The sequence below is a fragment of the Cetorhinus maximus genome, chromosome 15 (genome assembly GCF_964194155.1).
Source record: "Cetorhinus maximus chromosome 15, sCetMax3.hap1.1, whole genome shotgun sequence".
Taxonomy (NCBI): domain Eukaryota; kingdom Metazoa; phylum Chordata; class Chondrichthyes; order Lamniformes; family Cetorhinidae; genus Cetorhinus; species Cetorhinus maximus.
Window position 1 is genome coordinate 102,471,658 of NC_135893.1, and position 27,903 is coordinate 102,499,560.

The following is a 27,903-nucleotide window of genomic DNA, read 5'->3' on the forward strand; positions in this document are numbered from 1 at the left end:
CAGGGCCCCCAAGGCCTCAGCTCTCCAGAGGACAAACGCCAAAATCGTCAGAGGCAACAGGGCCAACCGTTGCACAGGCTGTCTCCACCCCTGCTGCGGATGTCAGGGCAGCACCTAGGAGAAGTGGTAGGCCTGGAAAAGTTAAATTCTGATCACAAGCGGTTGCACGGGTGAACGCGTTTTGTCATTTTATAATCTGAAAATATATTCACTTCACTGAGTAATGTGTAACAGTGTCTTTCAGCTTCATTGGCAGGCTTCACGGGTCCTCCCACTGCTATCCCCCCGCCATGAGCAGATCAGCTGCGCGCAGCCTGACCATGAGTGATTCTGGAGGGGGCAGTGTGTGTGTGTGGCAGTGCCTATCAGAGCCTTGTGCAAGCAACTCTCCCACGCACACAGATCCTTCCTCCATCACACTCTTCTCAATGTCCCGAGCATTTTCAATGCTTCCTGTCGAGGTTCTTTCAGTTGTCCATTTGAGCCTGACCTGCATCTCCGCCCACCCACTGATCACCCTCCCGGGCAGCTCCAATCACTTTTGATTTGAAAAACATAGCTGTAGTCAAGTTTTTGATTAGCTTCCCTGTCCTTTCCACTCTGCCAGTCGCCCATGTACATTCCCCCATCACTGTGGAGCCCCCTGGCATCACCTTCCACCGTCCCCACCATCACCTAACAACCCGAACCCTTGTCACTCCAGAATATCCAGGTGAACATGCACATTCCCTATCTCCCGGAGAACCCCACCCCACCTCCCCGACCTCCTCCCACCCACCCACAGGGTCTGTGTCTGCCTCCATGTCTCCACCAATCACCCTCGCCTTCCATTATACCATGACCAACGCACCCTCACCCCCTCCCCTGCCACCTTACCAGCTCCCTCTGCCCCCTCTCACACTCACCATTTCCTCCTACCATGCCCACCCTCAATTTTCTCCCCAACACGCAGTCATTGACCCCACAAACCCCTCCCTTGCACGTTCACCTGGACATCCCCTCCTTACTCCCTCCTCCACCCTTACTCTCCCCTCCTCCCCAGACACCTTCCCTTCTCTGAACTCCCTCCTCCCCTGGACACCTTCCCCTCTCCAAACTCCCTCCCTTACACCTTCCTCCCCCCTTATACCTTCCTCACCCTTACACTTACCTCTCCACTTGCAGCATTCTCCTCCATTAGACACCCTCCTCCCCCAGTACGCCCTCCTCACTCAGACATGTTCGAATCCCCACCTTCCAACCTCAACACCCCCTCCCCCCAACACTTTCATTCCCCCCAACCTCACCCCCTCGACACCTTTGTTGCCCTCCCTCCCAACCTCACCACCCCCCCCCTCCCCCCCCACCCCCCCAACCTCCCAGCCACCACCCCGGCACATCTTCCTGTCCCACTCACAGCTGGACCTTCATCTCCCTCACTCGCCGATCACCCATAAGAGTCCATGGCCAAGGCCATGTTGCTCCGAAGCAGACCCGGAGCATCAGCTGAGACATCCCGCCTTCCGTGAGCTGCTTCGTGGCAGAGCCAGGTGCATTCGGATCCACCCAGCGTGCAGTGCACGTGTTCCTCCTCGGTCCAGTAGCTGTAGGCCTCCAGCATCTTCTTCTCCTCGGATGCCTGTGATCGAAGCAAGGCCCTAACGGTAAGCCCTGAATTCTGCACGCCACGCTTGTCCAGCCGTGTTCTGGACCGGAGTGTTTTCCCGCCGGTGTCACGGAAAACCAGGCATGGGGGGGACAAGTCAGGTCGGGCCTTATTTTTCACCCCATTAGCAGGATGCGTATCCTGTTCACACTGGCCTCCAGTGGGATCCCACCATCAGACGATCCCTCTATGATTTCACACCGGCCTGATACCGATTTCTGCCCTTCACGCCAAGTTCTAACCCCCACCGTCGCCATGACGCCTGCCGCCAAAGGGACCAGATGATTCCTCCCTTAGAGTTTACCGATTACACAATGTTCAGTACCATTTGTGACTTCTCGGATAATGAAACAGACATGTCTGCGCACAGCAAGACCTGGACAACATTCAAGCTTGGGCTGATAGTTGGCAAAAAACTCACCACACAAGTGCCAGGTAAGGACTGTCTTCAACAAGAGGGAATCTGACTACTTCCCCTTGATGCTCAATGGCATTACCATTGCTGAATCACCCATCACCATCCTGGGGGGTTATCATTGGTTACCATAAACTTAACTGGACCAACCATATAAATACTGTGACTACGGGAGCAGAACAGAGGCTGGTAATACTGTGGCGAGTAACTCCTGACTCTTCAAAGCCTGTCCACCATCTACAAGGGACAAATCAGGAGAATGATGGAATAGTCCCCACTTGCCTGGATGAGGTCAGCTCCAACAACATGCAAGAAGTTCTAAACCATCCAGGAACTAGTACAAGGGCAGCAGGTGCATCGGCAGACGACTACCTGCAAGTTCCCCTCCAAGCCACACATCATCTTGACTTGGAAATATATCACCGTCCCTTCCCTGTCACTGGGTCAAAATCCTGGAACTCCCTCCCTAAAAGCACTGTAGGTACTGGGTGTACCTACATCAGGTGGACTGCAGCGGTTCAAGAAGGCGGCTCACCACCACCTTCGCAAGGGCAATTAGGGATGGGCAACAAATGCTGGCCCAGCCAGTGATGCCCACACCCTAAGAACGAATATAAAAAAAAACTTGACAAATAAAAAAAACAAGGACAAAAGCACCTGGATTCGGGTTTCATGGCAACAGACAGCAATCACTACTGTGTTTATAGTGTCTCTGTGCTTGGTGGTCTGAGTGTTACATGTTGAGTGGGGCTATTTCCTAATATCATTACGCATACTCTAATCTCCACTCATGCCTCATAGCTGACCTTGTGCAATAATCTCTCAGTTTCTTAAAAGTCAGTCATAATATACCTCCAAGCCAGTTCAGAAATGTGGATTTCTCTCTGCCTTTCCTCTTATTTGTGGTGGCTTGTTTCTTTATCCAAGCTGTTATTTCCTGCTATAGCTCGTAATTATTTGATAAATGGCATAATAAAATGTATTAGCATCTGAGCTGTATATTCACTTATAGTGTTTGAATTATAGCAATAGTTTTCTGGAAGAATTTTATATCATACATAAATAAGAGAGATTTTATTGCGCTGTTTTAGCATCCTGTCTTACATGGGATACTGGGACTACTTACACTGGAGAAGAGAAGAAGGTTGAATTGAAGATTTTATAATTAGCAAAGCCTTTGATAATGAGAATGGGGGAAGACGACTTTGTCTGGTTGCTCAGTCGGTGACAAGAGATCATCAATTTAATATTGTCACTGCGTCTAAGGAACAAAGTTAGGATTTTTCTAAATACAGAGTTGTTGGAGCAGCAGGTGCTTTTGCAAAGGGAATAGATGAGACAGAGATCATTGTATCTTTTAAATGAAAAATGGATAAAGCAAAGCAAGATACAAGGCTGTGGGAAAGAGCAGAACAGTGGGATTGATACTGGACTTAAATAAAAACAGAAAGTGCTGGAAATACTCAGCAGGTCTGACAGCATCTGCGGAGAGAGAAACAGAATTAATGTTTTGAGTTGAATATGACTCAATTCAATTTGGACTCTTCTGTTCCAAAGAAGAGCCATATTTGTCTCGAAATGTTAACTCTGTTTCTCTCTCCACAGATGCTGCCAAACCTCAGTATTTCTAGCACTTTCTGTTTTTATTTCAGATTTCCAGCATCCACAGTATTTTATTTTTATTATACTATTGCACTGTTCTAACAAAGAGCTGGCACAGACATGATGGGCTGAGTAGCCTCTTTCTGTGTTGTAAAATTAAATAGTTGTATACTTGGGGATGAAGGAGTAAAATGAAGAAGCTTACAGTGAGTATAACCTGGCTGACCCACTTTTTAAAAAATATTCAGATGTGTTGGTTTTGTTGCACAGATTCAAACATTGCACTAATATTTTTAATGCTTTTATATAAAATAAAGTCATGTCAAGCTTTGGACCATTTGTTTGTGTTTCAGTCATTTATAACAATAGAACACAAGGCAAATGGCTTCTGGTATTTCTTGCTCAGATAGTTGCAAAAGTCTTTATGTAGATGTAATGACTGGTTTTTCATATTTGCAATGATCAACAAGAGTGTTGCAGATGTATCAAAAACAACATTGCCATTCATCTCACACTAGTGTTAATACTAACTGTACAAATTGTGATTCTATAATTTTATACTTGTCTGTTTTGAAGTAAAATATAATTACAGTACATCACTATACTAATTGATCTTTAATCCAGCTATTAGTGTTTTATCTGCTGTTATCTGCTCAAACTACTCCTAGTCAATTCCTTGACGCAGTTTAAATAAAAATATTTAATCACTTCAAAATGTAACAGCAAAGGAAAATTAACACTAATTTATTTCGTTTTTAACGAATAGCAATGTTGAGATGATTTGTTTCAGTGCAATGCATCCTACAATCTCTACAGAGGTGCTGTGTAAGGGTCGTATAATCCACTGTGCGATAAAATGATTAGACACAGATTCATAACGGTGATTCTCCTGTTGTGAGCTTTTGATTTTGTCCGAGCCAGCAGGGAAATTCAACAAACAGAGGCTAGGCACTTTGCCACAGGTAGGGAAGCTCAAGGGCAATATTGACAGAAGCCTTTACCTGCCATTCTCTGAGCTATGAAAATATGTGGCATTCCTGAAGAGAAAAAGACAAAATGAACAAAAGCAAAACCCATCAGCCACTCAGTATTTTCGAAGTACAAACCCCTTAATTATAAGCGCCAATTATTCATTTTGAGAATAATGCCCGAGTTCGCTTTAGAAGATTTAAAATTGAGAGCTTTGCCAAAACTAATTCAAACCAAATGTGCTTCACCTTTCTCGAATTGAATTCGACAGATGTGATGAACAAATCATTTTCTGGATGCCATCGGCTCTTGTAGCAGCTCTGCAGTAAGATCTCAGGGTTTGGAAAGCTGTGGAAGGCATCCTGTTTATCTTGTGGATGTTTTTTTTGCAACAGTCAAAAACTGGAAAATCTACAGCAGATGCACCAAGAAAATATCTGTTTTCAATGGCTGAGATTGATAGATTTTTATTTATGCTGCACTGCTGTTTGGAATAGCAGAGCCTTAAGTAGCATCGATGAAAACTTTGGGAGCTTGCCAAACCTCCAGAGGTATTAGCACTTTCTCATTTAACTTACCATCCAACTGACACACACTCAAAGTCCTTTATGGAGTTCCAGCATAAAACAGTTCTTATATTTTGAATAATGGTTTTATCTTTTTATAAACTTTTCTCAACTGCTTGCTTCTAATAAGGTAATATAAAATGAAGGGGGGCAATTATACACTTAACTGTACTCTATGGATTTTCTGTTCTGCTCTATATGAAAGGTTGCAAAGAAATTGAATCTTATAAGCTTCGTTCAAGTCATTACTCTTTATTGTTTCCATCATCCAGATAGTCACAATTGACTGCTCATGCATTATTCAAATATAGTTACATCTGAATCACGAAACGATTTGGATACTTGTTTATACAAAATTTTAAGTAACAAACTGAATAAAAGTTTTAAATGGTTAAATTACAGGAACAGGTTGCTTGGATTAGGCTTGTATCTCCTTGAGAATAGAAGATTGAGGGGTGATCTGATTGAGGTGTGAAGGTGGTTAAAGAATTTGATGGGGGAGAAAGAGAGAAACTATTTCCTCTGGTGAACAAGGAGGCATTCCCTTAAAATAAGAGCCAGGCCATTCAGGGGGTGATATCAGGAAGCACTTCCACGGAAAGTGAAATGGAAAGCTGGATCTCCCGGTTCCAGCTACAACTTTTTGGAGGAGTCATTGAAAATTTGAAAAATCCAGATCGATAGATTTTTGATAAGTAAGGATTTTGGGACGAAGACAGGTAAATAGAATTAAGATAAAGATCGACCGTGATCTAACAAATGGTGCAACAGACTGAAGGAGCTGAATGGACAATTCCCTATTGTCCAAGAAACTGGACTGACATCTTAAAATGAGATATTTTCACCTTTCCCATTGGAGTATACTAATTTAACGTTCTGTAAGGCAGAACTTTATGCCAATACTACTTCTAACTCCTGCCTCCTCATCTACTTTAACCCACTGTACATAAGACTGATAGTAGGCAAAATGCCATCTTCATTCCTTATGTTAACAGACTGCACTTGTTAATCGCACCATCATCCTATTATTGGGCAGCAACATCTTGGGATAAGATTTTTATTTAAAAGCAAAATACTGCGGATGCTGGAAATCTGAAACAAAAGCAGAAAATGCTGGAAAAACTCAGCAAGTCTGGCAGCGTCTGTGGAGAGAGAAAAACAGAGTTAACATTTCGAGTCCGTGTGACTCTTCTTCAGAGCTCAGTCATTATTTTCCTAGATCCATGGTTGTCCCTAAGAGAAGCTATAGCTATTGATGCAGTGGCAGCCTGGGCATGTTTGCTTTATAGCCCACTTATTTGAGCATGGCGATGAAGTGTTACGGAATGTGACATTGCCTTGAGGGTCAGTTCCACTTTTTCTGCACATTTCCTCTGCTGGTCATTTGCTCCATGTGTAAAGGGATCTGCAATGGCACCTGACTTCAGATTCAGGGCTCTAATGTGGCAGATCAGCATTGTTAATAGCAAAATACTGCAGATGCTGGAAATCTGAAAAATGCTGGAAAAACTCAGCAGGTCTGACAGCATCTGTGGAGAGAAAGACAGAGTTAACATTTCGAGTCCGTATGATTCTTCTTCAAACATTGCTGCTGGTTTTAACCATGCTCACCTGACTTCCATGTTTAACGCAGATTGAGATTGAGAGACACAGAGATTGATTTTGAGATCAAGGTTGATAGAGTGAGAGTGTAGAGGGAGGAGAAGAAGCTTTATCAGGTTGCCCAGCACTTAAAACATAAACATTCCTCTCTGTAGTATCTCCTGTAGAAACCCCTCTGAAGCAACAACTAGAATGGTGCTGTTCTGCCATTGTACTTGGCTTGTTGTGTTCCGAATTTAAAAACTGATGGCTTTTAAGAACTCACTGGTGCCAGGTAACCCAACCCTTGATTTTTGCGTTCCCAGTGCATTATTGCCAGGTTTGCCAAAAATGTTGTACAAAGTTAGTTCATCGGAGTGCAGAAGCAAATAGCAGCTAAAGACCAGAGGTTCCAGCATCGTGACACCAGCACTTCATTATCACTCCTTGTTTCGATGCCTTTGAACTGAAGTCTTAAACAATTCTTTCCAAATTCTTTCACAGGAGATGCGCAACTCGCCCTCACATCCACAATCCCTGCCACCTTCTTTCAACAATGAATTCACTGTCCCTCTATAATTGGACATTTTTCATACAGCATTCACCTGACATGTCCTAATGGCATCATATTTTAGAGTGTCACTTTTGAAGCTGTTGCACAACCTAGAGCAAAACTTAGGGACTAGCTGAAATAGGGACTTAGCTATTAATCATCAGTCAAATATTTGATTAATTAAACATGAGCAGATTAAAAGCATTCAATTCAGTTGATAAATATCAATGAGGAATAGAGGTCTTGTGGTGCAGTGGTAGTGTCTCTACCTCTGGGCCAGAAGCACCAGGTTCAAGTCTGACACCAGGGACTTACTGGATGCAGAAGAAGCATTTATGACACAGTTCAACAGGCTGATAATCAGTCTGGGAATCCTTCCTCCTCTCTCCTCACCCTACCACTATTCCCCAACGGATTAAGAAGTGTGTGTCGATAGGTGAAAATTGATTATTTTTTTCCCCAAAGCTGACATCGACTTAGTAGAAATACCACAGAATGATAAAAAATCTTCAAATAATTTCTTAAAATGGTTCTTTCCTACCATTTTTCTTCTTAATGACGTGAGCCTAAAGCTATTTATAATCTAACAACTGTATCAAAACTTAGAAAATTATGAAAAGGAAATGACTAAACTTGGTTAATTGGAAATGACTGAAGGATGTTGTCTCAAATAGGCTTATCCTTGTGTCTGAAGCCTGGGATCGAGTTAGATATTTCACTTCAGGTGTCATGAAATTTTTCAGCTGCTTTTCTCAGTTCATTTTGCTTTGACCCATTACCATGTGCCTTCCTCAAAAATGGCCCCTATTTCGGTGCTCGCCAATTAGAAAATCCTTCCAATATTGAGTGACCATAGAAGCTTTTTTAAAAAAAACTTTGCTTCTTCCTCTATAGTTTATTCATCAAATCTAGTCTGTCTATGCTGGTAACTCTTTGAAATGTAAATGTCATGCTCTAAGTAAAAAATATGTAACTAAATGGTTTGTTCTGAGAATAAAGAGGGCTATTTTGAACCTACATTTCATATAAGGATTCTCACTATCAGTCTTTCTGCCAACATGAGAAGCACTAGAAGTAAAATTAGGATTAGTTTTCATATTCTTTGTTTAATCATAATTACTGATTACATGAGGTGAAATGTCTCGGTGGAGATACTGAGACTGACAGCATGGGGACTTGAATTAACAAAATTGGAATTAAAGGATCAATTCGCTGATCCTAACTCCCAACAGAGAGCAATGCTTGAAGGGAGGACAAGTTGGAGAATCAGGACTACCATGTTACAGTCCTGTGTCCAATCAGTACTCCTACTGGGCATGGAACACACTCAGTGGCGTTTCATGTCAGCACTGCAAGACCTTGGGCCGTAACCTCCGAGCTCCCCAAAGACGTGCTGGGGAACCCCTCTCGGAACTTCAAAGTTCAGGGTTTGCACAGCAATTGCGCAAACTCCCTCCAGGCAATTGCCTTGCTCTGGGAACCATCCAAATATGTGATTTAAATCACTAACTTTGGATGGTTCTGGCTCTGTTACATTCAGAAAAAGTTAGAAGAAGTAAAACCTCTTTGAACTTCTGGATAACAATTGTAAAGGCTGGAAACTGGACCCCCACACAGCTCCCCCCAACCCCACCAGGGGAGTCTCCCACATACCCGACCCCCTGAGGTCTCCACCCACCCCCCAACTAACACACCCCCGCATGGTATTCCCCACCCTGCCCCGACTCCCCATGGGATACCCCCTGGCCCAATCTGACTCGATCCCCTCACCTGGAGGCCAGAACCCCCCTCCAACCTCCGCCCTGCAGTACTGACACCCACCCCACCCCCACCCCAGGCCTGACCACCCCCCTCCCAACCTGACAACCAGCTCCCCCACCGTCCCAACACCCTCGACCCGACCTGACCCAACTGGACCTCCACCGCCTCCCCACTCCGAGCCCCCCCCACCACCGATGTCTGTCACCCTACTCCCCACACCCTCAATGTCTGGCCCACCACAACCCCCCCCCTCCACCAATGTCTGATCTACCCCCCAGCCCCCCACTTCCCTGATGTCCGACCCCCACCCCTCCACCAATGTCCCGCACCCCCACCGATGTCCAACTCCCTTACCCCTGATGTCCGACCCCCCCCCCATGCTCCCACAATATTGGCACTCCCACACCCCTAGGATGTCTGACCCCTTCCCACCTCACCCCGAGGTCTGACACCCTTCCCACCCCAGCCCGACCTCCCACACACCCCACCCCTCCACAACTCCCCCCAATGTCCAAATCCCCCACTTGATGTCCAACACCCCCCCACCCACCTGATGTCTGACCACCCCCAGCCTCCTCCAATGCCAGCACCCCAACACCCCGCCCCATGTCTAACCCCCCCCACCCCTCTCAATGTCGAACCCCCACTCCAGACCACCCTGATGTCTGACCCACCCAACCTCCGATTCCCCCATAGCACCCCCCCCCCCCAAATTACTTAGAGCCTTACCTTCTCCCTGGCCTGCCAATTTCAATCAGACCTTTAAACTTACCCAGTTTATGGCAGCTCGTGCTTCTTCAATCCAACGGAGCTGGACTGTGATCCTGGGCTTCAGAGACAGCTGCGCTGCCTGGATCTCGCCTGGCCTGTGGTGTCGGGAGGTCAGGCCAAATGGCATGGAAGAAATTTTGCATCAGTAATTGGGCACGGAGTGGCAATCCAGCGCTGACTGCTGCTCCAAGGAACTTAGGGCACATTGCCTTCGCGACCACATCTCAAGCAACACTCGTTCAGCATTTGAACTGTTGGATTCAGTAACTGGGCTAAGTTAGCTCTCAATGAGGCCGTCAGCGCTAAATGTGCAAACCAAAACAAAAAATGAATAGGGATAATTATTTCCTAAAGCTTATTCTGATTGCAAGGAGCCTGCTTAGATATCCTTGAGCATACCTTACCTCATACTTTATGTTTGAAATTCCACGGCTATTTCCTCATTTATGTTATAATAATAATTATTTGAATAAACTGTGTCTGATTATTGTGTATATGATTGATAGTAATTCCTTCCCTTTAGTGATCTGAAATGCACATAATTAAAAGTGATTAGAAACAGAATACTTTCAAGTTGATCAATAAATGCCACCAGGTATTAATTGAGCAAAACAAAGATTATTCTTGCTTATTAAATTGCTTATTTATTCCATATTCTTTTATAGAATCATTGAATGGTTACAGTATAGGAGGCCATTCAACCCATTATGTTAGTTTTACAGTTCATGGAGTACAGCTGATTATGATATGAGGTTATGGAGGCTGTACAGGTGTGGTGAAAATAGTCTTTGATGGCAATGCAAAATGGGTGACGGCAAAGCAGTGGTTCTTTGAAATTCCACCCAACTTTCTTTTCCATTAACCGCTGCATTACCACAGCAGGTTCATGGGCAGCTTGGTATTATATCCTTGCACCTACATGACCAGGCGTCTGAGCAAGCTGGCTGGAAAAGTAACGAGTTGTCAGCCGGAAGAAGCAGGGCCTATCTGTCGGGGGAGTGGTTGGGCAAGGGTTACCACCCACCAAATAGTATGTTAAATTAATTTATTCATTTTGGATATTTGCACTGAGCATGGTGTGGGACTCAGCTGTGACCACCCACCCCCCCTGCCAACATAGATCTCAGTTTCTGCAAGATGGTACTCAATACCTCTAGATGACTATGGGCAGAATTTTGCCATCGGCGAGCAGGGGGCAGAACTCCCTATGTCACCCTGCCCCATTTAAATTTTAAGGAAGGCGGGGGCGCAGCAAAATCAGCCAATTGAGGCCATTGACAGGATCATTGAAACAATTAAAGGACCTGCCTGTCCAACCTTAAGGTTGGCGAGCAGGCCAGGAGCCCTGGCGGGCAATAGAGAAAACATGAAACCTCATCCACCGGCGGGTTGAGGTTTCATGAAGGGTTTTAAAAAGTTTAATAAAGTTATAGTGTAAATTATGAACATGTCCCATCTCATGTGACATTGTCACATGAGGAGGACATATAAGGGAATTTTTTTTTCTATTTTTAATCTTTTTCAAAGTGGAAGCGATCTCCCTGAGGCAGCACTTAGCCTCAGGGAGATGTGCGCTCTTTCGTGCGCATGCGTGAAAGAGCGCACTCTCGCTTTTGAGGAGTCCTCCCCCCGCCCGCACAGGAAGCACATAGCACTTCCTGGTGGATGTCAGGCCCGCCCACTTAAAATGGCGGTGCGGCCCGCTTCTCCGGCAGGGATTGGCTCCCCGTCCACCGGAGATTGGGTCGGGCCCCCCCCGCCCCCGCACAACAGGCAGAAAATTCTGCCCCATGATTCAATATCTTTCCTTTTGCTGCAGGAGCCTAGAGAGGTGAATTCACAGGTTCTGCAGCCTGCTGAAGATTGCTGTCAAGGGTAAAAAACACTTACAAAAATGCAAGTATACTGGGCTGGATAGTTTCTGCAGCTACCAAAGGGCAAGCGTATGGCCTCCTGATCGACATAGAAATAAAGGGGTATTTTAATCTAAAAGATTATTAATGCTTCCACAGCATAAAATAGTGCTAGTTCTTCACAAAAATATAATGATTTCTGAAGGCACCCTAAAAGCACACCGTCCTCATTAAAATTGTGCTGTACAATAGGCTCCTTTATGAGATTCCCCAAATTGCCCACGGTCACACAATTAGTGTTAAATGTGGAAATGAGGGCAACATTTAGGTGTGAGCTGTGCAAAGGATTGTTTACATGGCAGCAATTGAAGTCACAACAAATCAATCCCAAACTCGCCCAGAATGACACCTCCAAATCTGCCCTGAGTTCATTAGGGCTCACTTACACGGCGAAATGATTAAGTTTGCATGATGACATCACGCCAGCATGACACTGGTATAAAAGTTACATCAGTTTGCGGGGCATTAAAAATATTCAGGACTTTTTAACGTTCAAGGAAAGCAAGGCACGGCGTCATTTATTTTAAACAACATGCAGAAAATGAAAAAGGTCTAAGCTTAAGTAGAATATTTTAACCAGGTTGGCAATAAAGAACCCTAAAAGCTTAAAGCAAAATTTTGATTCCAGATTTTTCATGCAGCAAAACTCAGCACAGCTTGCAAAAGTTGGGTTAAAGTAAACTCAGATTCAGGGACATCAAAGGAATCTAATTAGCAGGCTTTATTCATATATTATACTTAATTTCCTTTGAGTTTCATAAAAATATGGTTTGCAGTGTCTGCATTAAAGTCTATTTTCTAATTAATATAATCTGATAATGTAAATTAGTTTTAATATGCATAATTTAATGCTATATTAATTCTAATAGCACACTGGTTACAGGACATTGACCCAGATTCATGCTGGAGTGTGCATCAAACAATGGAATTGTAAGTAATTCTAAGTAATGCAAATAGAAATGCAAAATATTTTTGAAGAGACTGAACACTGCATCCTGTCATTTTGCCTCCCATCAGTAATGTAGGAGGCCCTTTGGTCATTTCCCTGTAATCTATGGCCACCGATATATAGTACTTTCTTTTTCTGTAGATTGACAGCAACTTGCATTTCCGTAGTGCTTCTCTTAGAGTCATAGGGCCGGATTTTTGTGAAATCTGCCTGACGCCAGACACCTTTAAGAAAGCGGGGGCAGGACCCAGATGCATAGTCCAGCCCCCACTTCCGACAGGTCCAAGTTTGCTGACAGGGGCAAGGGGGGGTGGTCTCAATCACACAGGATGGGAAACCCAAACTCAGCAGGGCCACTTGAAATTAGTGCTGAGTTCAAACAGACCCCATTTTTGCTGTTCCAAGGGCCTTAACCTGCAGTGTGGGAACCACAAATATATGGAGTAGATTTAAACGCTCTTGAAGGGTGGCCTAGATCTATGTTTTGTCTCAAGATCTGAAGTTATTTAAATTCCCAGCCCTTTAAACAGTAAATAATAAGTAAATTGATACTTTAATAATTTTACTTTAATAGGTAAATTGGGATTATATTCTCTGGCGTTTAGAAGAATGAAAGACAATCTCATTGAAACCTACAAAATTCTGAAGGGGTTTGATCGGGTAGACACTGAGCGATTGTTTCCGCTGGTCAGGGAATCGGAAACATGGGGGCACAGTCTCAGGATAAGGCGCCGATCATTTAGGACTGTATGAAGAGAAATTTCTTCACTCAAAGGGTTGTGAATCTTTGGAATTCTCTACCCCAGAAGGTTGTGGATGCTGCATTGTTGAATACATTTAAGGCTGGGATAGACAGATTTTTGGTCTCTTGGGGAATTAAAGGTTTTGAGGAGCAGGCGGGAAAATGGAGTTGAAGATCAAGATCAGCCATGACCATATTGAATGGCAGAGCAGGCTCGACAGGCCATATAGTCTACTCCTGCTCCTATTTCTTTTGTTTAAAGTTACAGCTACAGTAATACTGAAGACTTGTGCTTCAGAACTTGCCGCACCCCTAGCCAAGCTGTTCCTGCACAACTACAACACTGACATCTATATGACAATGTGGAAAATTGCCTAGGTATGCTTTTTTATTCTTTCACGGGATGTGGGTGTCACTGGCTAGGCCAACATTTATTGCTCATCCCTAATTGCCCTTGAGAAGGTGATGGTCAGCTGCCTCCTTGAACCTCTTCTGTCCATTTGGTGTAGGTACATCCACAGTGCTGTTAGGGAGGGTGTTCCAGGATTTTGACCCAGCAATAGTGAAGGAACGGCGGTCAGTATGGTGTGTGGCTTGGAAGGGAACTTGCAGGTGGTGGTGTTCCCACGCATCAGCGGCCCTTGTCCTGGTGGTAAAGGTCATGGGTTTGGAAGTTGCAGCCAAAGGAGTCTTAATGAGTTGCTGCAGTCCATCTTGTAGATGGTACACACTGCTGCCACTCTGCATCGGTGGTGGAGGGAGAAAATGCTTATGGTGGTGGATGGGGTGCCAATCAAATGGGCTGCTTTGTCCTGTTAGAAGAGTTATGCTATGGGCGACTGTGTTTTGCATTTTGTATTAAGGACTCCATTTTGTGGTTAAAAATAGTTTCAGCAGAAATTGCGGAAACAATATGTGCAGCATCTGGAAAATGTCAATCAGCGTATTCAAAACACCATGTGAGGTTGATACAAGCTGGCTTCATAATTTTCTGTTCTTTGTGTATTCTGACCTTCTGGTGTTATACCGATCCGTCTTACAACTATATATTTAATCTTTGCTGTAGGTATGGGTAGGCAAACAACTTATGTGATATCTTAGTCCTATCATTGACGTGGTAAGTAATGGAGCTTTCACCCATTTCACCCAGGGATGGCGAATCTCTGGGTTACTGAGCTGAGCCAAGTTAACTTAAACAGGGAGGAAAGTTCATGGAATGAAAGACATGGGGCAGAATTTTCCATTCTGGAGTCCGGTGACTGGCGGGAAAGTTGGTGTGATTCCTGCTGGGCAGCAGGGCAGGTGAACATGTGCAATCTTCTGCTTTTGAGCACATTAATTATGCATCAGCGAGGAGCTTGGCGAATCTCGTGGAGAAGCGGGCAAAAAGTTGCCTGCCCTGCCGTCACTTCATGGGGTCAGAGGTCCTGGCACTATTTTTAAAGGGCACCCGAACACATGTTCACTCAGTGCAGGTCAGGAGCTCTGCACTACTCCCCCAGTGTCCTTGCAGCCACAGCTCGTACTGGAGAAGCTGGCAGATGTGAGTAACCACATCCCGGGACAAACGAGAACGCCTCCGGCATTGCCTTTTGCTCATCGCTAGATTAGAGCACCGCCATGGTTGTGCCAATGCTCACCATTGCAGTGGCCCATATTCACCAGCATCTTCACCTTCCTGAGGCCCTGCTGGCTTTTGCTGCTCAGGCTCTTGCTCCTCCTGGCCCTGTACCAACCGGCGATGGGCCCTCCTTCTCCTCATCTGGATGAGAGCCAGTACTAAGGTAGTTTTGCTTACAGCGTGCATCATCGACGCCTCAGTGGACTTGTGAACAAACTGAAGTGATATATTAAGTGAGCATGTCATTTACAGGTTTCCCTCCATCTCAAAGCCAGCAGGCAATTGCTGAGTGCTTCATCTGGCCTCTGTCTAGATATGACATCCCCACCCCATCTCTTCCAGGTAAAGGACATCCTGGAGGACCAGAGATGGGTGTTCCTCCTGTTCATACATGACTACGTATGGAGACATTGCTTTTTGATCAGAGTGATGAGAGATATGCACAAGAAACCTCACTCTGACATTTTTCTGCTTGTCTCCACTACCCTCAAAACTCCATAAAGAGACCATTGCCTTGGCAGCATAGAAAGACTAACCACATCATCCCTTGTTGGCCATGACCATTCACCTGGGACGATGGAGGTTTGGAGTCGCTAGTTGGCTTCCCTCCACAGCCATGCCCCTTGGAGACATCCACCTCCCTCACTTGCTTCATCCCTGTCTCTGAGTGGAGCCAATGGCAAATGGCACAGAATGAACGACAACTCCACACCTTGCAGATCTTGATGTTATGAGACCCATGAGTCAGGAACAAACCTGCTGCAACATGGGCTTTAAAGAGGAGGACACAGCTGCGCACGGTTGACATCCAATTGCCTCATAATAATTAGGGTGTCCCTTTAGTCGGCCATGTGCTGACCTTGAACTCCACCCAAAAAAGACTTTCCTCTCAGCTCGCGGGATCTCACTGCCTGACTAACTGCATAGTCAAGGCTGGTTTGGAAAAATAGCGCGTGTCAACTTTCAAACCCACTCCACCACTTTCTTTCCACCCCCTGACATCCACCAACTTCCCCACATCATAGGCCCACCCAATATCACCATTCCTCCCCACTCTGTCACCTTTAAACCTCCCCCATTACCCTGGACCCTATCACAAGTCACCTCCTTCATGCCTTTCCTCCCCTCAGAGCCAACACCTAAAACCGTCCCCATGCCCACTCTGACCCTGCCCCCCCCCGCCCCACCATTATCCGAGCCACCTGTCTTGTCCCCCTCCATGACCCACCTGATGAGCCCTTCACCTACCCTCACGCTGAGACGCTCACCCTGAACCTGCCACCCTGCTGCATCCCACTCCCCTCTCTGACTGAGTGTTTCCCCCCTATCACCACTACTCTTCCCCAAGATCCTTCCGATGACACCACCGACCCTACCCTCTAGGACACTCTCCCCAACCTTCCCAGACACTCTCCCCTCCTTCCCCGGTAAGCCTGCGCATTCACCTGTCTCCCACATCTAGGATTGGGGCAGCGTTTGCTAACGGCCCTCGCGTGGCGTAATGCGAGGTCCCCAAGAAGGAGAAAGCAACATCTATGGACCTCAGTTGTGGAAGAGGTGGTGCTCGCCAGGTACACACCACTTCCATACAGCCGTAAAACTGAACATTCTAAATTCTCGCTGGCGGGGAACTTAATTTGGAGGGAGAACTTAATTCCGGTGAGGTGGCCTTTTAATTAGCATGCATAAGATGCTAATACATGAAAGTGGGGTTTCCAAAATTGTTTGTCGGGAAACTTGACCCACCTTGAAAGTCAGAAGAACAAAATTCCAACAATTTATCCCGCCGTTGGGAAACATTTCGCTAAATTAAGTGCCCCCGCTTGCCATGATTCCTGCTGCCGGAGGGAGTGGAAAATTCCGCCCAAAATATAACAGGGCAGCTTAAGGAATAGAAGTGAAACTCTGTAGTGCAAAGTTATCAAGACCTGAGCTGATGATCCTGCTACTAAATTTATTAACTGTGTTGTGAAATCTCCACAGCCTCTTCATAACATGGCTTCAAATATCATTTCCTGTAGCAAACCTATAAGCAAAAGATTCTGCATCTACATCTCATTCCTAGCACAGAGCTTGCTTCTCTCGAATCTAACATTTGGTACTTGAGAGCCTGGGAAATTGGGCCTCAGGCCTCATCTCCATAAACCCGAGTGCTGTAAAAGCCAATGGCGGCCCGATGAAGCCTGCCAGTCAGGCTGTCAGGAAGATTGACCTGCTCTGGCGCTGTGCTGGCCCACAAGATGTAGGTCTGCAAAGGTGGAGAGGTGGGGCTGAATCAGAGAGCGGAGTGAGCCTGGGTTGATGGTGACCTGCGGTGCTGTTGTGAAGCTAGAAGGAGCAAGTCAAAAATATAAAACAGTGCTTTTAGCCAACAGCATCTAGTGGTTTCTATAAGTACTGCTATTCAAGCCACCTAGCCAATACCAAACTTGGGAGCGGGGTCTTAAAACCTTTGTTAGGACCCTAGCTCTCAACTGTTTCAAATGGGTGCCTTGGATGCTTGGTATTTGGTAGTTCCAGTTTGGCAGTTGCTGCACTTTCAGAAGGGATTGGGAGCAAGAGAACTCTCAACTTGTCCAAAAAACAGGCACAACAGAGACTTAGGAAATTTTGGAAGAGACCACTTTTATCATGGAGCATCATCGATGGTAGTAGAACCGTAAACTATCTGTGAAACATCACTTAATCAGTGCAAAAACACTTTACAGTTACCATTGAATCCTCATCTAAGCTATTTGATGTGATGTGAGACAAATTAGACTGAGTTTGCTCCTATTCTTAAATCAGGCACTTTTGAAAAAATATTTTAATGCTGGTTTGAATAGGCAGGTCTGGAAAAGAAGAGACATTGCGTTAGGGATTAGCATTAGGGTTACATTTACATGCCGATCAACTTCATTGTGCAACAGGAATTCAGATCCACGGACATTTGTGCCTCAAAATCCAACAATTCTCAATGCTATTTGTTACACTAGGGTTTGGTCTGGACTGATGACTTTTCGATACCCACTTCCTATGTAGGAGCTGGATTATCACACTTGCAAACCACTATGTTTTTGTTTATCTGGCTTGAAAGACTTCATGGCTATAATTAGTTTTAATAATTAAAAGACATGATTCATCCTTTTTGCATGAAAATTTGGCACTTCACAGCGAAGTAGTTTAGATATGGATTTAGTGGTAACCGTATGGTGCTCCTGTACTGCTCGAGTGCTGTTACGAATCTGATTTATGGTACTTTTGTCACTGGAACTGGATATATACTTGAAAAGGAAAAATTTGCAGGGCTGTGGGGAAAGAGCGGGGAGGTGGGATTAATTAGATAGCTCTTTCAAAGAACTGGCCCAGGCGCAACAGGCCAAGATACCTCCCTCTGTGCTGTGAGATTCTATGATTCTACTTTTTCAAGGACAACAGCCTGTAAAACAGAAGAAATTGTATGATGTTCGTGGTGCGGGTAAAACTTAAAAAACAAAACATACTTATCTCACAGCCGTATAACAGCTGTGATTTACAATACAAAATAGAAGTCATCTCTCAGTGTAAAGCAGTTATTGCAACACATTCAATGTGAAGCTGTTACCGTTTTGTCTTCATTCCAGCAGAACATTTTCAAAATATCATCAAAATGATTCAACAGCAATAATATCACTCAAAATTGATCACGTTGAACTGGCAGGAGACATGGCAGTTATTAATATAACAAATATAATTAACAGTTGACTAGGCTGAATTAATGTACAGTACACATTTGTGATAATTGCTGCGGCACTCTGGATTAATGAGTCTAAGTTAATTCTACTCCCCCATGTTAACAGACTCAGTCACCATTTCAAGCCAATTTGATCACCAATGGTTTTAACATTTGAAAATTCAATTTTGAAAAGGAGATTTTTTTTTCAAAGAAAACATTACTCATAGTTCTTTGAAAAAAAAAACGGTTTCTATGGTGAACATTAAGGAATAAGTCAGCCCATTCTTATACCCTGCTACTGCTGAGGGAGTTCAAAGCCGTGGTCCAGTTTCTGGGCTTCTAAGCTTAGTCAGAATTTAAATTGATCAATCTGTTCACAGATGACTAGCCCAGATGCTGTAGCTTTTTTTTTTGGACACTTCTGCCTGAATTTTGGTATGGGCACTCCAATGTCAGGGTGAAAAGGGGGAAACACGGCTGCAGTGGTAATGTCACTGGACCGGCAATCCAGAGGCACAGGCTAATTCTCTGGGGACATGGCTTCAAATCCCACCCTGGCAACTTCATAAAAGGAGAAAATATGACATCGAAAGCTAGCCTCAGTAATGGTGACCATGACAACTATCATCGATTGTTGCAAAAAACCCACGAATGCCCCTTTAGGGAAGGAAATCTGCCGTGCTTACCCAATCTGGCCTACACGTGACTTCAGGCCCACAGCGAGACTCTTAATTGCCCTGTGAAATGGACTGGTAAGCCACTCAGTTCATGGGCTATTAAGGACGGGCAACAAATGCTGGTCTTGGCTGTGATGCCCACATCTCATCAAAGAATTTTTAAAAAGTGGGTCCCAAGCTCACATTTGTCAGCAGCGGAACTGTCTCAGCAATTTTACACCAGGCGGCTTCCTAATTGGCCACGTGTGGGCCAGCCCGCAGTGCAATTAAGGGTGGCGGGCAGGCCTCTGATGTTGCCAGCCCAATCAGAGGGCTAGCCGTGCCACTGCGGGGATGTGGTCACTGCTGAGGAAAGAAGGAGACCTCAGGAGCTGTGCCAGGTAAGTTTAAAATGAATAAAAAATTCAGGGGCCCAAGGGATCAAAGGGGAAACTCTTCTGGGAAGACCATGGGGGCCAAGGGGGTACACTCTTCCCTACTCATAGCACTCTCATTGGGCTTCTGATGGCCTTCCCACCCCCACTTAGCTGCTGGCCTCTCCACGGATGAATAATCAACCCCGCCGTCAGCTAAATGCCAGCTGCCCCATAAAATGACCCCTTATTGGGCCTTTGATTATGCTAATTAGCTGCCCACCACCTTGGAGCAGGGAACTCCTCCGCAACTGGTCCTGCTGCTGGGAAAATGACCCACTTAAGGGAGCCACGCCCCACCTCACCTCACAGCCCACCTCCCAGGGGAAGTAAAATTCTGCCCTTAGCGAGCGCATGGAAGTGAGGAAGAGGCGGAACAGTCATTTGCCTCAATTTAATTTATTTTTTCCAGATTTTTGTTTTTCTGATTTGTATATCATTTTTCAATAAACAATGTCACAGAAAAAAAAATTTCTGCTTCAGATTTTATTTCCCAGCTGAGAACTAACGATCAAAACGTAAGGAAGAAAAAGAAATTAAATTTTTAAAAAAGTTCCCGCCTGTTTGATGTACTCTAACCTGTTTGTCCCTGATTTTCTTCTTCCACATCTCCAGAAATTATATACTGCTATATTCACTCGCACTCTCCTGGCATCTCACCAAATTAGCCATGCTTGGATTGTGAGCACTAGGTGCTTTTGACTATGCAAGATTTACAGCCTACCTTATAACTGTTCACACCTATAGAAATACAAATTGTTGTTGCCATCCTTGAGAATATAATTTAAGTAGATAACACTGAGCTCAGATCACTGGTAGACTTTAGGGGTGAATTTCAACTTTAACTCAAAATGGGCATGGGATTGGCAAAGCAACCATATTGCATGCCCATTGCTATTGGCATGAGGCTCAATCTATTTGAGGCCTTGGCTGTTTGCAGAAGGTTGGGAAATTGGCCAGTTCCCAGGATGAACTAACCATTGGGAGTAGCACCTCTTGACATAGGATCATAGAGATACTGATATCCAATAATAGACCACCTATGTAACCACCAGAGCTCCATTTCTTGGGAATGGAAATTATAACCGATGCATCAGAGCCCCAGTTACTGGCTATGGTAACCATGTATTAATAGGAGAGTTTAATTGTTGTTGCCTGAGGGAGATGTCATTCTGAGGGTGCCTTGAGCAAGCTGGCAGAGGGCTGGACTTTGTATCCCACACAAAAAAAATAACTTCCAGGGCTGTTTTGTGAGCGGCCTCCAGAGGTCCCTTAAAGGGTCACTGGTTAGATGCTTAATATCTGGTACAAATGTGTGGAGCACACATGGTACCCATTTGTTTCTCTTACCCTCTGCTTTTGAATTCCTGGCCACAAACTTTTCAAGTGTGAAATGGACACCTGTGGTTGAAAAGTGCCTCCAGGATAACCAAAGGACCTCTTATATTATTGACGTGAGCCTCGTGATATTCACAAACACTTTTCAGGAGAAACCACTCGATAGCAATCAACAACACCAGCTGATCTTGTTTTCTGCCACTCCTTTGCTAAGGTGAACTAACCTTTACATTCAGCTTCCCACCACATGGAAGCATGCCACTTCCAACCTCCTCTCTCTGCAAGGATACTTCAATAACAAAGCTTGTTTGCTTTTACTGGAAATTCTAAAGATTGCCATCTGGACTAGGCCAGGGATCAAGGTCCCTGTTTTTGGTGATGCGCCACACCATTAATACTGGGAGAGATTAGTGGGTGTTAGTGTGACTGCGATAAATATTGCTGCATAAATTATTCCTCTCTTCACTCCTGCTAACATAAAAATAGCCAATGAGTAAGTAGGTTGCTTGGCACCTCTTACTAATCCTAATAACTGACAAAGAAGCAGTAATCAAAACTGGAGGTTTGAAAATTCTCATGGAAGCAAGATATATGAGGAAAATATCACTTAGAGACCATGCTGTTTCAGTCTGGGTGGATACAATGCTGCAGTGACAATGAGCCGTCTCAGGTCTGCAGGTTATATTACTGCAAAGGCTCACGCACTTTATTCCTTTGAAGAGGTCTTCCAGAGAATCAATGCAGTGTCCTTGACCAGGCTAACATTAGAGGATTTGGTAAGAATAAATGACTTGAATGGGAAAAAAAAAGTGCTCTGCGTCATATTACATAATAGAGGGAGATATCTGTTTTGTGATCAGTCAATAGAATTCGGAGTTGCTATAGCCACAGTTGGTAAATATAATGTGTCTTAAAGGGGAAAAAAACAAGGGAGTGAAGCTACCATATTACCATATGTAAGAGTTTGTAATTATGAATGGATGAACACATACCAAACAAACCTTCCACATAAACAATCTAAGGACTTCTTGAATATTTTGGAAGTTTATGTCATTCAGAAAAGGCAGTTATTCTATTCATACCTGCCTGATGGTAGGGAATTCTAACTGGTAAAATTAAGCTTTTGAAGATGTTTCAGGTTAGCTTATCTGAATAAAAACAAAAAGCTAAAAGCTACTGCGGATGCTGGAAATCCAAAACAAAAACAGAATTACCTGGAAAAACTCAGCAGGTCTGGCAGCATCGGTGGAGAAGAAATCAGTTAACGTTTCGAGCCTTCATGGCCCTTCGAAGGGCCGTGAAGGCTCGAAACGTTAACTGATTTCTTCTCCACCGATGCTGCCAGACCTGCTGAGTTTTTCCAGGTAATTCTGTTTTTGTTTTAGCTTATCTGAATAGTAGACATGTAACTAAATATATGCAAATATATATACACCTACTGGGGCCCAATAGCTCAGTTGACCAGTGTGGGGTTCAGAATAACACCAACAGCATGGGTTTGATTTCCATTCTGACTGAGGTGGACTTGGGACCTGCCTCCTTGTCCTGCCCCTGAAAACTGCCAAAAATTCAGGGCGAAGCATCAACAGACAATGAGTCAAGGACCTGCCTTTGGGCAGAGTACACATGGCAAGACATGCACCTTCTATCATCATTTCAGGCACTACAGCATGATAAAAACATGCCTGCTTATGGTTAATGGTATCCACCACCTGGGCAATAAACGGAGTTTTTGCTGTCATTCTGCTTGCTGTGGGCCATGGTTATAAACAATGCCAAGGTACAAATAAAAACGTGTGGTGACTGCTAAAATAAGGGCCAGCTTCTGGGTTGGTGGATACTATAATATTATTGTATAATATTATTGTATATTATTGTATACAATTGTACTCACCCACTGAGAACTCCATGTTTACCAAAGAAAATTTTCCACAAATGCACAGCAAAGTAGACATTATCCACTATATCCATTTCTGATGAAAACAAATTATTTCCTCCACCGCCCCCCCTCCCATTTTAATAAAGAAGAAGACCATTAAAATGCTAATGTTCAAAAATTGTTATAGAGACCAAAGAAATTGGAGACCTGGATTTTTTGCCAATGCAGAAAAGCATTCTAGAGTCTAGAGATGAAAGCCATGTTAAGACGTTTTTAGCATTTCTCTGCTAATAGGTTTTGAACAGGAAATAACTTTGAAGTGACAGTCACAAAATAATCAGGGGTTCTCCTATAGCAGTACATTCAAGAGGTTTTATAAAGGAAAGCATATCGCTATTATGGTATGTGACTGGGTCACAAAGACACCACTTACCTAATTTCCCATTCCCTCACAGGCCCTCTTAAAATACTACCATTATGTTGATAGAAAAGGCAGATGTGGGATAGACAATATGTTCCAAGCAGCTATTTTTGGAGTATTTTATGGATTTCAATGTGGTTACTTGCAATTCCATCACTAGTATTTTGCAGATGTCTAGTGTGCAAAAGGCCTGAGACAAATGTAATGGTTTGGAAAAATTAAGAGCATAAGAAATATCAAATTACAGAATACAATGTTAAGTTTACAAAAAGAAAATAAATTTTCATTGAGCTTACTGGTATTTGAAAATAAAAGAAATACAGTGCCTTTCACAATCTCAGGATGTCTCCAAACATTTTACAGCTGATGAGGTACTTTTGGAGCGTAGTAACTGTTTTAATGTAGGAAACACAGCAGCCAATATGAATACAAACAACAACGTGATAATGACCTGTTTTTGTGATGTTGTTTGAGGGATGAATTAGCCAGTACATCTGGGATAATTCTGCTTCTCTTCTTTGAAATAGTGTAATGGCATCTTCTATATATCCATCTGAAAGGGCAGACAGGGACCTCAGTTTAGCAGCTCACCTGCTGGGTCGGGGGGGGGGGGGGGGGGGGGGGGGGGGGTGGTGAGGGTGAGGGGGGGTGGCAGGGGGTGGGGGGTGCGGGTGGTGGGGGGGTTAAGGGATCGAAATAGGCTAAAAGGTAGAGATAAAACAATGGATGGAAATACATTTAAAAATAATGGAAATAGGTGGGAAAAGAAAAATCTATATACATTATTGGAAAAAAGGGAAGATGAGGTGCTGTTCCTCCAGTTTGCGTTGAGCTTCACTGGAACAATGCAGCAGGCTAAGGACAGACATGTGGGCATGAAAGCAGGGTGGAGTGTTGAAATGGCAAGCGACAGGGAGGTCTGGGTCATACTTGCGGACAGACCAAAGGTGTTCTGCAAAGCAGTCACCCAGTCTGCGTTTGGTCTCTCCAATGTAGAGGAAACCGCATTGGGAGTAACGAATGCAGTAGACTAAATTGAGGGCAGTGCAAGTGAAATGCTGCTTCACTTGAAAGGAGTGTTTGGGCCTTGGACGGTGAGGAGAGGGGAAGTAAAGGGGCAGGTATTGCACCTTCTGCGGTTGAATGGGAAGGTGCCGTGGGAGGGGGTTGAGGTGTAGGGGGTGATGGAGGAGTGGACCAAGGTGTCCCGGAGGGAACGATCCCTGCGGAATGCCACCGGGGGGGTGAAGGGAAGATGTGTTTGGTGGTGGCATCATGCTGGAGTTGGCGGAAATGTCGGAGGATGATCCTTTGAATGCGAAGGCTGGTGGGGTGATAAGTGAGGACAAGGGGGACCCTATCATGTTTCTGGGAGGGAGAGGGAGGTGTGAGGGCGGATGCGTGGGAGATGGGCCGGACACGGTTGAGGGCCCTGTCAACCACCGTGGGTGGAAAACCTCGGTTAAGGAAGAAGGAAGACATGTCAGAGGAACTGTTTTTGAAAGTGGCTCATCAGAACAGATGCGATGGAGGCGAAGGAACTGAGAGAATGGGATGGAGTCCTTACAGGAAGCGGGGTGTGAGGAGCTGTAGTCAAGGTAGCTGTGGGAGTCGGTAGGCTTGTAATGAATATTGGTGGACAGTCTATCACCAGAAATTGAGATAGGTCAGGGAAGGGAAGTGTCAGAGATGGACCATGTGCAAATGATGGAGGGGTGGAGATTGGAAGCAAAATTAATAAATTTTTCCAGGTCCAGATGAGAGCATGAAGCAGCACCGAAGCAATCATCGATGTACCAGAGAAAGAGTTGTGGGAGAGAGTTGTATCTCTAGTTAGCTAGGCTTGCCAAAGTTGCAGCGCATTAGACTGATTAAAGCATTATAGAGTTAGGAACAATGTATAGCTTTAAGTTTAAGTTATTTTTGTATTTGTATGTTAAGAAAGGTGGCACATGGTTTCAGTTTCATTTAGGTGTTTTTTTGTGAGCTTGGTGCCAGGAAGTCTGGACGGCCTCCTAGCAAAAAGGTCAGGTTTTCTGGAATTCTTTTTATACATGCATTTTAAATGAGATTTTACAACCCCTGAAGTGAAGAGCTGGTTACAAAGGGCTTAGTAGTTTAGTGATTTGGGATAAAAACACAAGGTAGAAAAAAAACTGTGCTGTTGCCTAACGATAGGGGTCCAGTGACACACACAGTAATAGGGAAAAACAAAAAAGTAGTTCAGAGTGTGTACGTCAGAGAGTGAAGACAGGAGTTCTAGGCACTCTGTTAAATACTGCAAAGTTGCTGTGGAACTGAGTTTCGGGAACTCGTGTTTGCTCTGCAGTGGAAGTAATAGTGAGTTTAGAGTGCGGTTTTGGGTGTCTCAGGGAGAGATTCCAGCTGCGGAAAGAGCATCTAGTGAATACTCAGAAATTCACCAGAAGAACTCTTGGTGTTAAGATAGTGGTAAATCTTTACTGAGTTTTTGTGTCTGTAAGAGTTGGGATAAAAGGAATAATGTGAGATTGAATCATTTCAAGCCAGGTTTCGCTCTGGGATCTGACTTGTCCAGTATTAACATCAGCTGGGGTCATAACAATAGTGAAATAATATATGTACTAGAGATCAAAATAGAACACGTCTTTTTTTAAGTAATGGCATTTAATCTTTTCTTCCTCTCTCCTCTCTATCCTAAATGATCTCTCTATTAATCTTATACTATTATCCAATTCGTCCATTTTATTGCTCTCTCAATGAGCCAGATCTTCTGATGCCAACAGTGGCGAATGTTGGGAGGCCACCACTGTTGCACTTTAGGACCCATCAGAAGCCCTGGTCCATGCACATGTGTGGTAATTGTGAGGAAACTTTAAACTTTTGATGGGCAGGTTTACACTGCCTCAGACCCTCCACGAATGTTTCCAACACTTAGATCAACGTTGGATACTTGGGCTAGACACACGCAACTTACCTGGATATGCACGCTAGAACTTTTACACTGTTTAAACTCGGTTTAATTCAGTGATTAAAAGCGTAACTCAACTTACCACCCTCCACACATAACAACACCCCCAACCAACCCTCCCCAACTCAGCTACCCACCCTACCAACCTGACTACTCCCCTCAACTACCCACACCCCAACCCACTACCCAACCCGTTGATGCCCCTGACCCAATTACCCACATCCCTGGACCAGACTACCCACCCTCCCAACGCAACTACCCAACCCCTGACCTGACTGCCAACTGTCAACTACCCCCCACACTCTCACCCACCCACATAGCCACCTAATCACCCACTTACTCACCCGCCCAGACATTCTTCTACTCATCCACCCACTCACCCACCCACACACACATCCACCCACTCACCAACTTACTCACCCCCCCACACATCCACCCACTCGTTCACTTACTCACCCACTCACTAATCCACCTATTCACTAACCCATTCATTCATTCTCTCACCCATTCACTCAATAACCCACAGTAAACCTTCTTGAGACCTTTAAAGACTTACCTGAATACGGCAGCTGATGTCATAAAAAGTGGGTGTGTCCTTTGCGCTGACGCTCTTTGCCAGTTTTCTCTGTGGATAGCTACACTGCAGCATCACTGCTTTAGCTGGGAAAGGGAGTTCTGGCTCCAAGGATGCGAAAAGGTTAGGACTCAGCAATCGTTGCAGTGAGCAATCGCCCCAGCATCACTGCTGACTGGAGGATCTGGACCATTGACTTTTTCCAGCTGTGAATACTATTATCTTGACTGTTAAAGCATTTGTGGTCTCCCGAGGTGGTGAAGGCTCTATATAAATGCAAGTTATTTCTTTAATTTCCTTCTTTCATTATATCGTTTGCACCTTGACTCTTTATCAGCCTTCGCTCAATATCCCACGATACATAGGTACAAAAATCTATTAATCTCAATCTTGAAAGCTCCAATTGACCTGATATGCACAGCCTTTGGTGGGAGAGAATTCCAGATATCTACTATCCTTTGGTTTGACCAGGGAGGTCAGAAGTTCGACACCTGGAGGTGCTGTATTTAATGATTAGGGAGAGAGGAGGGCAAAATTATCAGTGTCCCTGCTGCCTGATCATTGTACCATGAACCCTTTTTGGAAGTGTGTGGATGTGAGACCAGGACAGAATAATGCTCAGCTGTGATCACCACAGCCAACTAACATGTCAACATTCATTGTTAAGCTTGTACATAAACAATCACCTGAGCGAGGTGCTGGAGCACTGATGACACTTACGTAACCATACCCCAGCATGAGTCATTGTCTTCAGAAGAGAAGTGGTAAAATTAGGACAAAAGGCGTAATGTTTCTATCAGACTGCTGCAATGAAATATTTTTTAAAATCAGATTTTTTTTACATGTAACAGAATCTTTAACCCCAAGCA

General features: G+C 44.5%; 1 long non-coding RNA gene across 1 annotated transcript; it reads right to left on the minus strand.

The window, feature by feature from the left end:
- Positions 1 to 4,071: 4,071 nt before the first annotated feature.
- LOC144691267 (uncharacterized) lies at positions 4,072 to 27,840 on the minus strand. Its single transcript, XR_013579076.1, has 3 exons — positions 27,755 to 27,840; positions 17,801 to 17,919; positions 4,072 to 4,699 (listed from the first exon to the last, which is right to left on the minus strand). It is a non-coding gene; the product is annotated as an uncharacterized LOC144691267 (long non-coding RNA).
- Between the last annotated feature and the right edge of the window lie 63 nt (positions 27,841 to 27,903).